This window comes from Diadema antillarum, unplaced genomic scaffold (genome assembly GCF_040938485.1).
Source record: "Diadema antillarum isolate AM-2024a unplaced genomic scaffold, OU_Dant_1.0 seq00000483_RagTag, whole genome shotgun sequence".
NCBI classification, from domain to species: Eukaryota; Metazoa; Echinodermata; class Echinoidea; order Diadematoida; family Diadematidae; genus Diadema; species Diadema antillarum.
The window spans coordinates 329,461-343,626 of NW_027271446.1; positions in this window are offsets into that span (position 1 = coordinate 329,461).

Below are 14,166 nucleotides of genomic sequence, written 5' to 3' on the forward strand. Positions count from 1 at the left end.
GACGACTGAAGATTTAACCAAATTACTGTTGAAATATTACTCTTTCGCTAAACAATTTCTTCAATTTACGCACATTTATAAACAGAAACTCATTTTTTTCGACATCCTATTTCAATATCCCATACTTCAATCCTCACTCCCAAATAATAACATGCTTTTTTACGATGTATCTGATCTAGGCAATCTTAAAACTCAGCAAACACGGCATAGTTTTCGTCACGGAGGTTCGCATATAGCTCACGGAGGTTCTGAACAAACAAGATACACTGTATTGAACAATCCAGTTCTGTGGAGTTGGAAATGCATTCTATTCACAACAAACAACGATTTCATGTCAAGAACATACTCCTCTGCAATGCTCAATTCGAGAAGTTTGTTTCTATGTTGTTGGTAAGGAATAAAAAAACACTTTCCATCTCTCGTAGATGGACATACGAACGTACGTGTAATCTCATCGACGTAATACAAATCTGATGAAACATTACGCCTTATCGTTAGCATGTTCCATCAAGCAAATCAGTTAACTCAGCAATTATAACAGGTACCATTTCTATTTAAAAAAAAATAAAGTGAATGTCGTGTCTTGTCAGTTGTAAGTAGGCTAACGGCAAACTCTGAAAAATGAAAAATGTATTTTCTACTCACATTGATTTCATTAAGATCACACACAAAAAATTGGATGATGATTTGACAACAATGTTGTCAAATCATCATCCAATTTTTTTTTTGTGTGTGATCATGTCATGTTCTATTTTAAGTCAAAGTGTCAAAACTGAAGATCGCTTATTGCTCAAGTCCGTACGAAAAATAAAAGAGAATAAGATAAGATCACATTGACAGTTGACTTATTTAGAATATTTAACGCTCTCATGTAATCGCAATAGAGTGCACGTCCTTGATAACGAATATATTAATTTTAAAAAAATCGTAATCACGAAGTAAAAATTCAGGTCCAAAATTTGTTATCTAAAGTCTACAATACAAAATGTGCTTACAACGAACACGGTCACAACTGAATATGACAAAGAATTGACAAAGAAAAACTAAAAAAATGTGCTCTGTTCTCGAAATACGAAGTTTAACTGTGGAGGGCAAACGCTTCACGTTTCAGTGTGTTTAAGCAGAAATCCCTCTGGGTTTGCTCCTTGTGTTACACACTATTCCCGAGGAGAACTTGTGCTTAAAATCAAAAATTATATAAGGTTCTTTACTAAAAAGTTTCGTCAAAGCAAAACGCACAGAGTCCATTATTATGTTTGTGACTTCGATATTGTTAAATATGGTTCGTTATAAAAAAACATTTTGTAGCGCGTTGATTTCGAAAGCTTGATATTCATACGGTTTGTCTATTTGAAGATTAATAGAGGTTCATTATTATGAAGCTGTTATTCGGTAATGATAGCAATCTCCGAAGGTTAATCAAAATGTTTGTTAATTGGAACATGAAATAAGGTTCGTTAATCCAAATATGGAGAAACAAACAACCAAAGCCTTCAGATTTAAAAACCTTATATCGTTTGCGCCTATTAAACGAATATCGAGTTAATTCCCCTTTTAGAAGATCGGACCTTTAGAACAGTGAACTGTAATATTTCACTTTCGGATTAGCAAACTTTTGAATAAGAACCTTTGGAACAAGGAACCTCCTGAATTAATTACGATTTTTTTCCCATTTTCTTAATAACGAACCTTTGGAATAATGAATTCAGGGAATAACGGTCATTCGGAATAACGAACCGTTGCAATAGCGAATTTATCAGGCTGCGACCTGAAACCTATTAGTAAATCATCACTTTTTAATATGTGTTTTCAACGTAAGCACGGAAGCACATACAACTTGACGATGTCTCTGTCTCTTGAATGTAACAATGAAAAAGATATATGAGATAGAGCTGCAAATTAACATTGCTTTTCACTGACGAGTATCGAGAAAAAAAAAACACATGATAAACGCAGGGTTTGCGTGTTTTTATCATGAAATTGTATACTGCATTATTTTTTCTCGTTTATGACAAAATTTCGATAAATAAAAAAACAAACAAACAAAAACAGCTCCTCCTGAGGAATTCGGTATAACGAGAATGCACTTGCCCTTCTTTTCTCTACGTGTTGGAGATTGATCTCTTCTCCACTTCTTCTCATTTTCACTCAACCGCTTCCACGTTCTTTTTGAACTTTTACATTTCTTCTTGCCTCTTGCCCATTACAGACTTCCTTCAATATTTCATCCTTTTCCTTTCAATATATTCCGACTGTGACTGCATAGCACTTTTCTGATTTTATTTTTTTTTCTTTTTGGTCGCAGCATGTTCTGGCTATATAGGGAATGAGAGAAAAATGGTTGTGAAGGAAAAAAATAGGAGTGTGTAAAGGCATAGAATGTATGACAACTACAGGGAACGTCCATAATAGAGACCCAGATGGAAGTCACCGTACTCAAAAGATGTACACGGGGAGCATCTGTCACTAAAAGTGACACTGTTCCTCTATCTCCTACTATGTAATCCATTTACTAGTCTTCTTCTACCAACGCACATCCGTGAGCAAAACGTTTCACCTTTGTTATTACAGGTAAATTAAATGCTGAACGTTATTCGCTTTTGGGTATGAGAGACTTGGTAATTTAGTAATATTTTCAACATTCACTAATCATACAATCATGTACATTGTAATTGCAATTATCACATATTTCTTTTCTCGGACCGAACGTCCGTGAGTGAAACTTTGAGAACCTATAACAATGCGGAGGGTCTCAAAAACCTCATCAGAGAGAAATGTAAATGCCCAGAAATTAGAGATTACGCAAGCTTCAAGTTACCTACAACTTCATTTTCAGTATTCAGCTCCATTTATATAATTGGAGGAAATACAAGCGTAAAGTGGCCAAGTCAATTTTGAGCTGTCTGTTTATCATGATCACATAACGCCTTAGAAATTATGAAGGTATCGCTCTAAGTTCATTGTTCCATTTGTAGTATTTTACTTTTCACTATTTGAGCTGAAAGTTTGAAAGAATGAAGGAAACTTTTGAGACAAATGATCCCTATCGGACGGATTGTTTACGTCACGGACGTTTGCTGAAATTGTCATTGACGTTCGTTCTACCGACAGATAACTAATCGATAGAGAATAAACGTAACCTTCCTAACTCTTTCAAAATTGTAAAAAAGTATTTTCAATACAAATTATTAGAAATTTGACAGCATTGCCACATGTATCATATATCTCAGGAAGGGAGCAGGAGGTGGATTTACAGAGCGATTATTTACTATTCCTCAGTTTTCGGTGAATTGTACGGCCCAAAAACTGCTGACGAGCCCCAGCCGGCTCCAGACATGGCTCGCAACTCCTCGGCTAGAAACGAGAGAGCCAAAGCTCAGATGTACCTGCGCCATCAAAGTACTATATACTTCACTTCCGTGAAGTATATACTGAGTATAATCTTGCATAAAAGAATGTTACTTCCCATGTTTAGCCAGCAAGACCTACAATTTTGCAGGATATGTACATTACGTGGAACACCAAATTTTCCTATACATTCCTATTGGGACAACACAGTAAGATTTGCAGCAGCGATAGACAGATAGAGATATAAGTATCACGGACGTTCGTCTGTTTAGGAGTTTGATATTTCAATTGTTCTCTGTAATTCTATATGTGTTCATAGACTTCCTATATTTTTCAGGTACATACCCAAGATATGTCAGATCCAGAACACCGCCGGATAGTAGATGTCACGTACCTTTAAATAGTCACATCTCTGGTTTGAATAAGAAAAATTATTGGAAAAAAAATACGTTTTTACCATATTTTTACACTTTAAGTCCTTGTCAAATACGAAATATCAGTCAAAAGTATACCAACTCACACATTTCCTGAAAGGACATTTACCAGACTTTGACATGACATGAAAGGAACTGGTTTCTTTGATCATCCTGGTGTGTTCTAAGGGAAAGAGTGCCATAAGGTGTGAAAATTTGTCATTGTACATCGTTCGAAATTCCCACCCATATAATACCTTAACACATTGTAATTAAAATTTGTTAAGACATTGCGTTATCATGCCCCTCTGCAAATTATGTTTTGTAAGGTTACGTTAATTGTAAGCCCCTGCAATAATCGTTGTCACCATATTTCAAATCTGTTCCAGTGTAAATAATCATCTGATTCGGAAATAAAATGCAATTGTCGTGCACTCAGTGTTTGAGTTTCCTTTTTCTCTTTCTGGTCTCCTGCAGCAATAAACCGGATGTGGTTAATCTTGTGCTAAACCACGGAGCGAAATTCAATATCAATTTAGCCAGCAAAGACGGCATAACAAGTCTACACATGGCAGTGGAGCTGGGCCGCTTTCAGTGTGTGCATTACCTCCTACTACATGACGCCGATGTCAACTGCAAATCAGCCTCAAATAACGTAAGCCATCATCTTTAAACTACAGACTTGTTTTCCTATTGCACATCTATTAACGCTTTGCCACATAGCACACATGCAGTTGACAGTTATCACTTCTTACAATGACAAAAAAACAGAACAAAACAAAACACACATTTGTCTTGCATGGTGAACTGTAACCACTTTCTACGTTCTCTAATAGGCTTTTTATTGAGTGTATGTACTTTCTTGACGGCATTAAGGAAATAAGAATAGATGTACCAGATACCAGAAGGAAAGACGAGGTTCTCCAGGTGGGGGTCATGTGCGCTTATAAAATGTGACCCTGCACCTCAAAACAAACAAAAAGTCGCCAGACATGAATTTTTAGTTAAGACCATATTCTGAAAGAGCAGACTTTAAGCTTTAAAATGATGTATAACTCAAATCAAATGGACTCTCGTAACCTATCTAAATATTGGAAAGAAAGCACAAACTCAGGAAAAGTGTGAACTGAGAAAAGAGGCTCTGAAGTACAGTGTCTATTCAAGCGCTTAATCTTTCCCACACCGTGCTGGCTGTGTTATGAATGGGACAAAAAACAGGAAGTAAACCACCAGAGTAACAACAATAAAGGGATTATCAGATTAAAGTGAAATTCAGCATGCCTCATTAACACATTCTGTCCATAATTAATGCCAACTTTCAAAGCAGTAGCACTATCCTTTCAAAAGTTATTAGAGTTGAAAGTGAAGAGTGTGGACAAGGTTTTTCAGAAATGAAAAAGGTATTCTAAAGACACACCTAATCACACTATTCTACCAAAAATGTTCGAGATAAACTGCTAAAAAAACACACTTTCCTGCCCGTTTTATGATACCAAATTTCAGCATAATGTTAAAGAAGACCCGCTCTTTCAGAAAATATGAAAAAGTCAAGTTCGGCTAGGCTGACCCATTTCACTTATTTTCAGTCCTCATGCAAAATCAGTGTGTGCGACTTTATGTTCGTTTTGAGGTGCACGGTCACAAATGGGCTTTTGAATCTCTGCAATCTGATTGATCAATTATCATGCATTGATTGTTCTGCTCCACATTGTCAAGTGTCTGGTAAAATCCGAGCACGTGGTCATGTATCCGGTAAAATCCGAACGCATGGTTCAAGCCTTATTATAGTATTGCAGGTGTACCGGACGCTGGATAGAAAAAAAAAAGGTTGAATTTCATGAATTTATGGGCAGATTTAAAAAAAAACAAATGATGCACAGGCCTATTTCGTGGATCAGTGAGAATTGGATGCTCTCGTTTAAACTTTGGACTCGCTACGCTGATATGATATTATTGTAGAAACTAACGTTTAAACAATGAAACACATTTCATTGCTGAATAATTTAACGTGAAATGAAAGGAAAAAAAAACTCCTGGGCCCCATTTCATAAAGAGTTTATTTGAAGACAACTCTTTGCTGGAATGACAATTGTCATGGTAACGACAAGAATACAGCTTCCTGATTGGCTGTTTGCTGTGGGAAGTTGTCATTCCAGCAAGAGTTGTCATCCTAACATCTTTCATGAAATGGGGCCCTGATATGAGATATTGTGATAGGATAAGATATGACTTGAATGAAGACTAAATAAAGATGCGATCAATTCCAGGATCAGTGCGTACGCTCCCTCTTTAAATTTGGACGTCTAATTTCTACGCACGCGTATAGACGCTTGCGTACTCTAATACGAAATCCTACAAAATCTCTTTGAATCAAACATAAGTCAGAAAATTAAACATAAGTCAGGTATCAGCCAATCAGAATTGAGTATCCACAGACTTATGCTTGAATTTTTGACTTATGTTTGATCTTAATTTTCATGCAACAAGTCTCTGATGAGGTAATGATTTGTAAGTGTGAGCATGAGCACAAGGCTCACTTAATTTCGTTTATTTACCGGGAAATTGGGAGATTTTCAGCATGCGTATGTGGGTGTAAATAAGCTGCTTTTTATAATCTCAACAGTGTCGAACACTGGAGCATGAAATCTGGTCTAGTTTTCGCTTGTTCATGTCACTGATTTACTTTCTGATTGTCATCTTACGTGTGTACGTGTTCACACTACTATGTCACTATTGTACAGCACTAATATCTATTAAAATTGATATACCATGCACTGAGATGTTCCAGTTGAAATTATGGATTTAGAGGTAACTGGCATTGCAATAGTAACAATGCCAGTCACCGAAGAATAATTTCAACTGGTACCTCTAAAAGATTGCATGTCTTACAAAATATATTTGATTTTTATCTTACAACAGAAAAATCTCGGCCCATACAAAAATCATGATAATATGTTAATGATAAAAATGAAATTGTATCAACTTGTCTGTAGTAGCAAGTTACCTTGTTTGCTCATTTTGTCTAAAGTCACGCAAGATTATTATTAATATTAACGACGCAACAATGATTATGAAAACATGAAGTTGAATAGAGTAAGGTAAGAAACGATGAAAACCGGAAGGAAAACACGGTAAGACATTTACAATGTCTGTAATCACATGCTACAGTTATAAGTATTTACCACGCCACCATGGAAATTTAATGAGTGTGGTAGTAGTAGCCACATACCATGCTTCCACTCTTTTCAATTTCAACTGACCAAGAACACCCGATGCTCTACAATAAGGCTTGTGAAGACTATAATGACAAGGAGAATAAGAAGCAACTGTATCAGCAAAAGATCATGGAAATTGGGGTGGAAGGTACAAGTGATCAACCAGCCCAGCGCTGGCAGACATGGATGAAAAACTCAACAAGATAAAGTTGATAGGCCATTGAAGACTTCTAGAGGAGCATCAAGGAAAAGTTGGTAAAGACATTATTGTCTCCAAAATGTCACGATGGGTTTGATGCTCAAGGTAGAGGTAGCTGCTGCAATGTCATTCAGTCACACTGATCTGAATGATGAGTGTCTCATCTCGCCACAGCACACTGCCTCTGGGCGAGTTGAAATACTCTACGAGGTAGTCTCTTTGCTCATTTGCTGCTCTACTTGTGTTGCCATGCACGCTACAGTTGTTCCATGTCTGGCAGATGAACATTGTGTCTCCACGAACCTGAAATTATTCGGCACTTCATGGTTGTGCTGCTGGTCCGCTTGTTCAAGTGTAGTTAATCAACTTTAGGGTTTTTGAATAGTAGAAAGTGGTGTAGGACACAACATGCATGGGTAATCTTGATTGCTCTCTCTGGAGCTAAAGGCAAAGTGACCAGCAGGCAGCGGAACCAGTATTGCTGCCAGTAGACCAAACGCATTTTATCTGCAACCGGCCGTTTGGCTTGAGAAAGCATATTATTGTTGTAGATTCGCTGCTAGTAAGTCATGTCACCAATTGGCAATGGCTTCATCATCCAAGTCCCCAGCGCAATCAAGCGTCATCTCCCACAAGGAAGTAGTCAAGTGGCTGGTCATCAGGGGGCAGAGGGTCTGCTGCAGGGAGGTTCAGCTTCCCGGTCTCAATGGCTGTCTTGAAAGGGCTGTGGTTGAACACGCCAGTATCATAGCCAGAGCTAGTCTGTCCAAAGTCCACTAACATGAACTTGCAGTGAGCGTCTACATAATTACCAGCAGGACAAAGGAGAAGAGACATTTGACGTTATTAAAAAAACTTCCGGTCTTTGCAGGTTTCTTGATAGCAAGATGATTGATAATAGTTGTAAGCTCTTGGCTCTGAGTAGTCTGGCTGACGATAGATTAAGTCCTGTTACAGTGGTATAATGGTATGAATTATGAACTACAAAGAAAGGCGGCGTTGCACAAATGTATACCGTGAAATAAATTGTTTATTATTGACGAAGCTCGGTGCTTTTAGTCTGGGTGCCAAAGGGTGAACCTTGTTTTACCGTCCACCCAATGTTTTTTGATGGTTTTACCCTATTTCGGGGGTGCTGAATCCGAATCTGCATGATGCAACTCTTGCATCCTTGAGGGTTTTGAGATATTCAAGATGGCCGTCAAAATGGCCGCCCAAACCGGAAATTCCCATGTATTTCCTTCTAAATGGTGAGAAATTGAAACCAATTGATGAATTTACCCTATTTCGAGGGTGCTGAATCCAAATCTGGATGATGCAACTCTTGCATCCTTGAGGATTTTGCGATATTCAAGATGGCCGCAAAAATGGCCGCCAAAACCGGAAATTCCTATGTTTTTCCTTCTAAATGGTGAGAAGTTCAAAACAATTGATGGTTCTAAGCTATTTCGAGGGTGCTGAATCCGAATCTGGCTGATGCGACTCTTGCATCCTTGAGGATATTGAGATATTCAAGATGGCCGCGAAAATGGCCGCCCACTACAGAACCGGAAATTCCTATGTATTTCCTTCTTAATGGTGGGTAATTGGAAACAATTGATAGTTCGAAGCTATTTCGACGGTGGTGAATTCGAATCAGGATGATGAACTCTTGCATCGTTGTAAGGGTTCTGAGATATTCAAGGTGGCCGCCAAAATGGCCGCCAAAACCGGAAATTCCCCTGTTTTTCCTTCTAAATGGTGAGAAATTGAAAAAGTGTTGATGGTTTTACCCTAGTTCGAGGGTGCTGGATCAGAATCTTGATGAGATAATAAAGATGGCCACCAAAATGACCGCTAAAAATGAAAACTCACATGTAGACCCCCTTTTTTCCTTCTAAATGGTGTAAAATTGAAAAAAAATGATGGTTTTACCCTATTTTGAGTTTGCTGAATTTGAAGCTGCAGGATACAGCTCTTGCATCCTTGATGGTTTTGAGATGATAAAGGTGGCCGCCAAAATGGCCCCCAAATGGCCGTCAAAAACGGAAATTCCCATGTAGGCCCCCTACTTCGTTCTAAATGGTGTAAAATTGAAAACAGTTGGTGGTTTTACCCTATTTTGAAGGTGCTGAATCCAAACCTGGTTGATGCAACTCTTGTGTTTTGGGGGTTTTGAGAATTCCAAGATGACCGCCAAACTAACTGTCAATATTGAAATTTTTGAGACCCTGCCTATTCAGCACCCTCGACATTTTATTGTTGCCATTTTTGCTTTCCTTAGGGTTTTCAGATGTCCAATATGACCGCCAAAATTATTGGCAGAAATTGAAATTCCAATGTTAATATTTTTTTTAATAAATGGTGAAAATTTGAAAATAAATTGATGGTCTCACCCCATTTCGATGGTGCTGAAGGTTTTGAGATATTTACAAATGTCCTGTATAAACGAAAATTCCTTGATATTTTCTTATAAATTGTGAAATATTGTGCTATAAGCGAGGGATTAAAAGCAATAATCTGTATTCTTGGATTCAACGCGGTTTAGCAAATTTGTCAAATCAGCCAACAATTAATGGCATACAAAATGACTGTCACAATGGTATTGTAATATACTGAGATATTCCGATATGTCTCGAACGGAACTTTGACACGTAGTGGAAAGAAAAATGATATTGACATCATACTGAAACGTACAAACACAAAGATAAGACTGAATTTTTTTTATGCACAATTGTTATAAAGTAATGCCTGTGGTAGCCAATAAGGGCTCCGCAGACTGATGTGAAGTTAATCCTTTTTGGCTATAAGAGTAATCTTAAATTATGGCTTGCTGGTATTTGGTGTTGAAATTTGTCTTGTATTCTTATGAGTCTCGCCGCGTACTCTTATGAAACTTGTGGCATATTCTGATTACGTCACTAGAAATGGTTGCATCCATGACCACTATAGTAGATATCAATATAAGGGTAATTTCAAAAGCACTCTGCGTGATTATGATATTCGTAAGTACTGGACTATCAACTATTACCTTACATGTTGTCGTTTGTTTGTTTGTTTGTTTGTTTTTACTGCGCGTTACCTGTGACTTTTCCATCCCCTCGTGTGTATAAGTATATGATATCGTCGCTTGGGCGACAAGACCCTGTATCTGAAATTTTAGTGTAAACGACTTTTTTTAATAAACAGTCAGATAATCAGTTAATGATGTCCTGTCCAAACCTTAGCTGTCTTACCCCAAAAATGAAGCTACCATGGCATGTCAAAGGAAAGGTTCTCTCATTTGTTATAGTGCTTTGGCTGCCATGATTGTTTGCTTTTTGTTTTTGTATTTGTTTTTCTCTCCTGAACATGTGACATGTTGTAGATACGAGTTTGTCGCCCCATATATATATATATATATATATATACATATATAGATATATAGATATATATAATATATATACATATATATATATATATATGTATATATAATAATATATATATGATATTACATCATATTGAAGAAAAATTTGAATGCAGAACTATAAAAAATGTCCAACTCTTGTCTTCAACAATGTCATCAAGACCACCAATATAAACCAATCAATCAATGTGAGTGTTCATGGGTGAAACGATTAAAACTGTTCATGGATTAAAACAGGTAATGTTGGGAATCTCAGTAAACTTCTCTACATCACTATCACAATTATGATCGAGATGGGTATGTCTTGTCCACTGATTGTTAGTGTTCAAAGCATATCCATTATATGTAGATGAAGCAGTGTAATCTTTCAAATATTCAACCGCATCTGTAGTCTTGCAGGATTCATTCCTGACACAGCTGTATCTTACAAACTCCAAGATGTCCGGTAAAGCTGGTTTCACTGTACAGCAAGTTCAAACTGGGATGTACAATATGCGTTCGTTTATCAGCAGAGTATGGTTGGGTTAGAGATTTTGCCATTGACGAAAACCTGAAATAGGGTAAAACCATAAATTATTGTTATCAATTTCTCACCATTCTGGCGAGCATTTTGGCGGCTATCTTGAATATCTCCAAACTCTCAATGATGCAAGGGTGGTATCGTCCAGATTCGCATTCAGCACAGTGATCGAAATAGGGTAGAATCATCAATAAAATTGTTCTCAACTGCAAAACATTAAGATGGAAATACGTGGAAATTTCCGGTTTTGGCGGCCATTTTGAAATCGGAATAGGATAGAACCATCAATTGTTCTCAATTTTGAACCATTGAGAATGAAATGCGTGAGAATTTCCGGTTTTGGCGGCCATTTTGACGGCCATCTTGAATATCTCAAAATCCTCAAGGATGCAGGAGATGCATCATCCAGATACAGATTCAGCACCCTTCAGACAGGATAAAACCATCAATTGTTTTCAATTTCTTACCATTTAGAAGGAAATACATCGGAATTTCTGGTTTTACTTGGCGGTCATTTCGACGGCCACTTTGGCAGCTATCTTGAATATCTCAAAACCCTCAAAGATGCAAGAGTTGCATCATCCAGATTTGGATTCAACACCATAGAAATAGGGTAAAACCATCAATTATTTTCAATCTCTCACCATATAAAAGGAAATACATGGGAATTTCCAGTTTTGGCGCCCATTGTGGCGGTCATCTTGAATATCTCAAAATCCTTAAGGATGCAACACTTGCATCATCCAGATTTGGATTCAGCACACTCGAAATAGGGTAAAACCATCAATTGTTTTCAATTTCTCACCATTTAGAAGGGAATACATAGGAATTTCCGGTTTGGGCAGCCATTTTGCGGCCATCTTGAATATCTCAAAATACTCAAGGATGCAAGAGTTGCATCATCCAGATTTGGATTCAGCACCCTCGAAATAGAGTAAAACCATCAATTGTTTTCAATTTCTCACCATTGAGAATGAAATACGTGAGAATTTTCGGTTTTGGCGGCCATTTTGGTGGCCATCTTGAATATCTCAAAATCCTCAAGGATGCAGGAGTTGCATCATCCTGATTCGGATTCAGTACCCTCCAAACAGGGTAAAACCATCAATTGTTTTCAATTTCTCACCATTTAGAAGGAAATACATCGGAATTTCTGGTTTTAATTGGCGGTCACTTCGGCGGCCACTTTGGCGGCCATCTTGAATATCTAAAAATCCTCAAGGATGCAAGAGATGCATCATCCAGATTCGGATTCAGCACCATCGAAATAGGGTAAAACCATCAATTATTTTCAATTTCTCACCATTTAGAAGGGAATACACAGGAATTTCCGGTTTGGGCGGCCATTTTGGCGGCCATCTTGAATATTTCAAAATCCTCAAGGATGCAAGAGTTGCATCATCCAGATTTGGATTCAGCACCCTCGAAATAGGGGAAAACCATCAATTGTTCTGAATTTCTCACCATTTAGAAGGAAACACATGGGAATTTCCGGTTTGGGCGGCCATTTTGGTGGCCATCTTGAATATCTCAAAATCCTCAAGGATGCAGGAGTTGCATCATCCTGATTCGGATTCAGTACCCTCCAAACAGGGTAAAACCATCAATTGTTTTCAATTTCTCACCATTTAGAAGGAAATACATCGGAATTTCTGGTTTTAATTGGCGGTCACTTCGGCGGCCACTTTGGCGGCCATCTTGAATATCTAAAAATCCTCAAAGATGCAAGAGATGCATCATCCAGATTCGGATTCAGCACCATCGAAATAGGGTAAAACCATCAATTATTTTCAATTTCTCACCATTTAGAAGGGAATACACAGGAATTTCCGGTTTGGGCGGCCATTTTGGCGGCCATCTTGAATATTTCAAAATCCTCAAGGATGCAAGAGTTGCATCATCCAGATTTGGATTCAGCACCCTCGAAATAGGGTAAAACCATCAATTGTTCTGAATTTCTCACCATTTAGAAGGAAACACATGGGAATTTCCGGTTTGGGCGGCCATTTTGGTGGCCATCTTGAATATCTCAAAACCCTCAAGGATGCAAGAGTTGCATCATCCTGATTCGGATTCAGCACCCTCGAAATAGGGCAAAACCATAAAAAAACATTGCGTGGACGGTAAAACAAGGTTAGGCCCCAAAAGTGGCTTTGGCACCCGGACTCGTCAAGATGAAATGAAAATCAAGTAGTACAAAAATGAACAATTCAAAGGGTTACATAAACGAACAGTGTTGTGGCAGACATACACACAATCATGGGATCTAAATAGTTAAATAGCACCTGGAAAGGGGGGGGGGGGGGGTGTGCGGGTCGAGATATCGAGTCCTTCAGTTTTCACCGTCGTGAGGTTCACATAGAGGACTGGGGTGTCCCCAGGTCTTGCGCGCGACGAACGACGGGCATGCGCGTCACCCTGTAGGACAAGGACGGCGAGTAGTTCTGAGGGCAGGGCTCCGAGACCCGACCAGCGGCGAACGACGCCGACTGATGCCGAATAATGACGGGGTTATGACGAGTGGCGTAATGCTGAGAGCGGGGGTGTCGCGTTATAGCGATGCGGGCTGGACGTTTGTCATGAGCTGTTATGACCGTTGTCATGAGCCCAGCTCATCCCTGAAATAATTAACATATAAGGTTAAAGGTCCTGCTTACCTTTGGGAACAGTGATTTTAAAAAAATGAGATATCACATTTGATGCCTATGTGTAGGTCTGTTGTATCACAAAACATCCTACCATATAAAATGTTTGCAATAAAGCCTAAAATATAAGGAGATACCTGTATTCTTCTCATTAAACCATAACTGTAGACGGTTTAGTCGGGAAACATTTTTGTTATAACTATTGTTCACATTTTATATATCAACAATACTAAACAATGATTATACGGATTCAACATTTTGCAGTGGTTGTTTGTATCCCTAACTCACATTTTAGAACTATTTTAAAGCACTAATGCTGTTTTTTTTTTTCATCTGCAAATGGTAAATTATGCCTTTAAGCAAATAAGGGGTAATTCTATCATTCATACCTTTAAACTTCCCTCTGCCATGTGTCTACCACTTGTCTGCCACATTCATCTT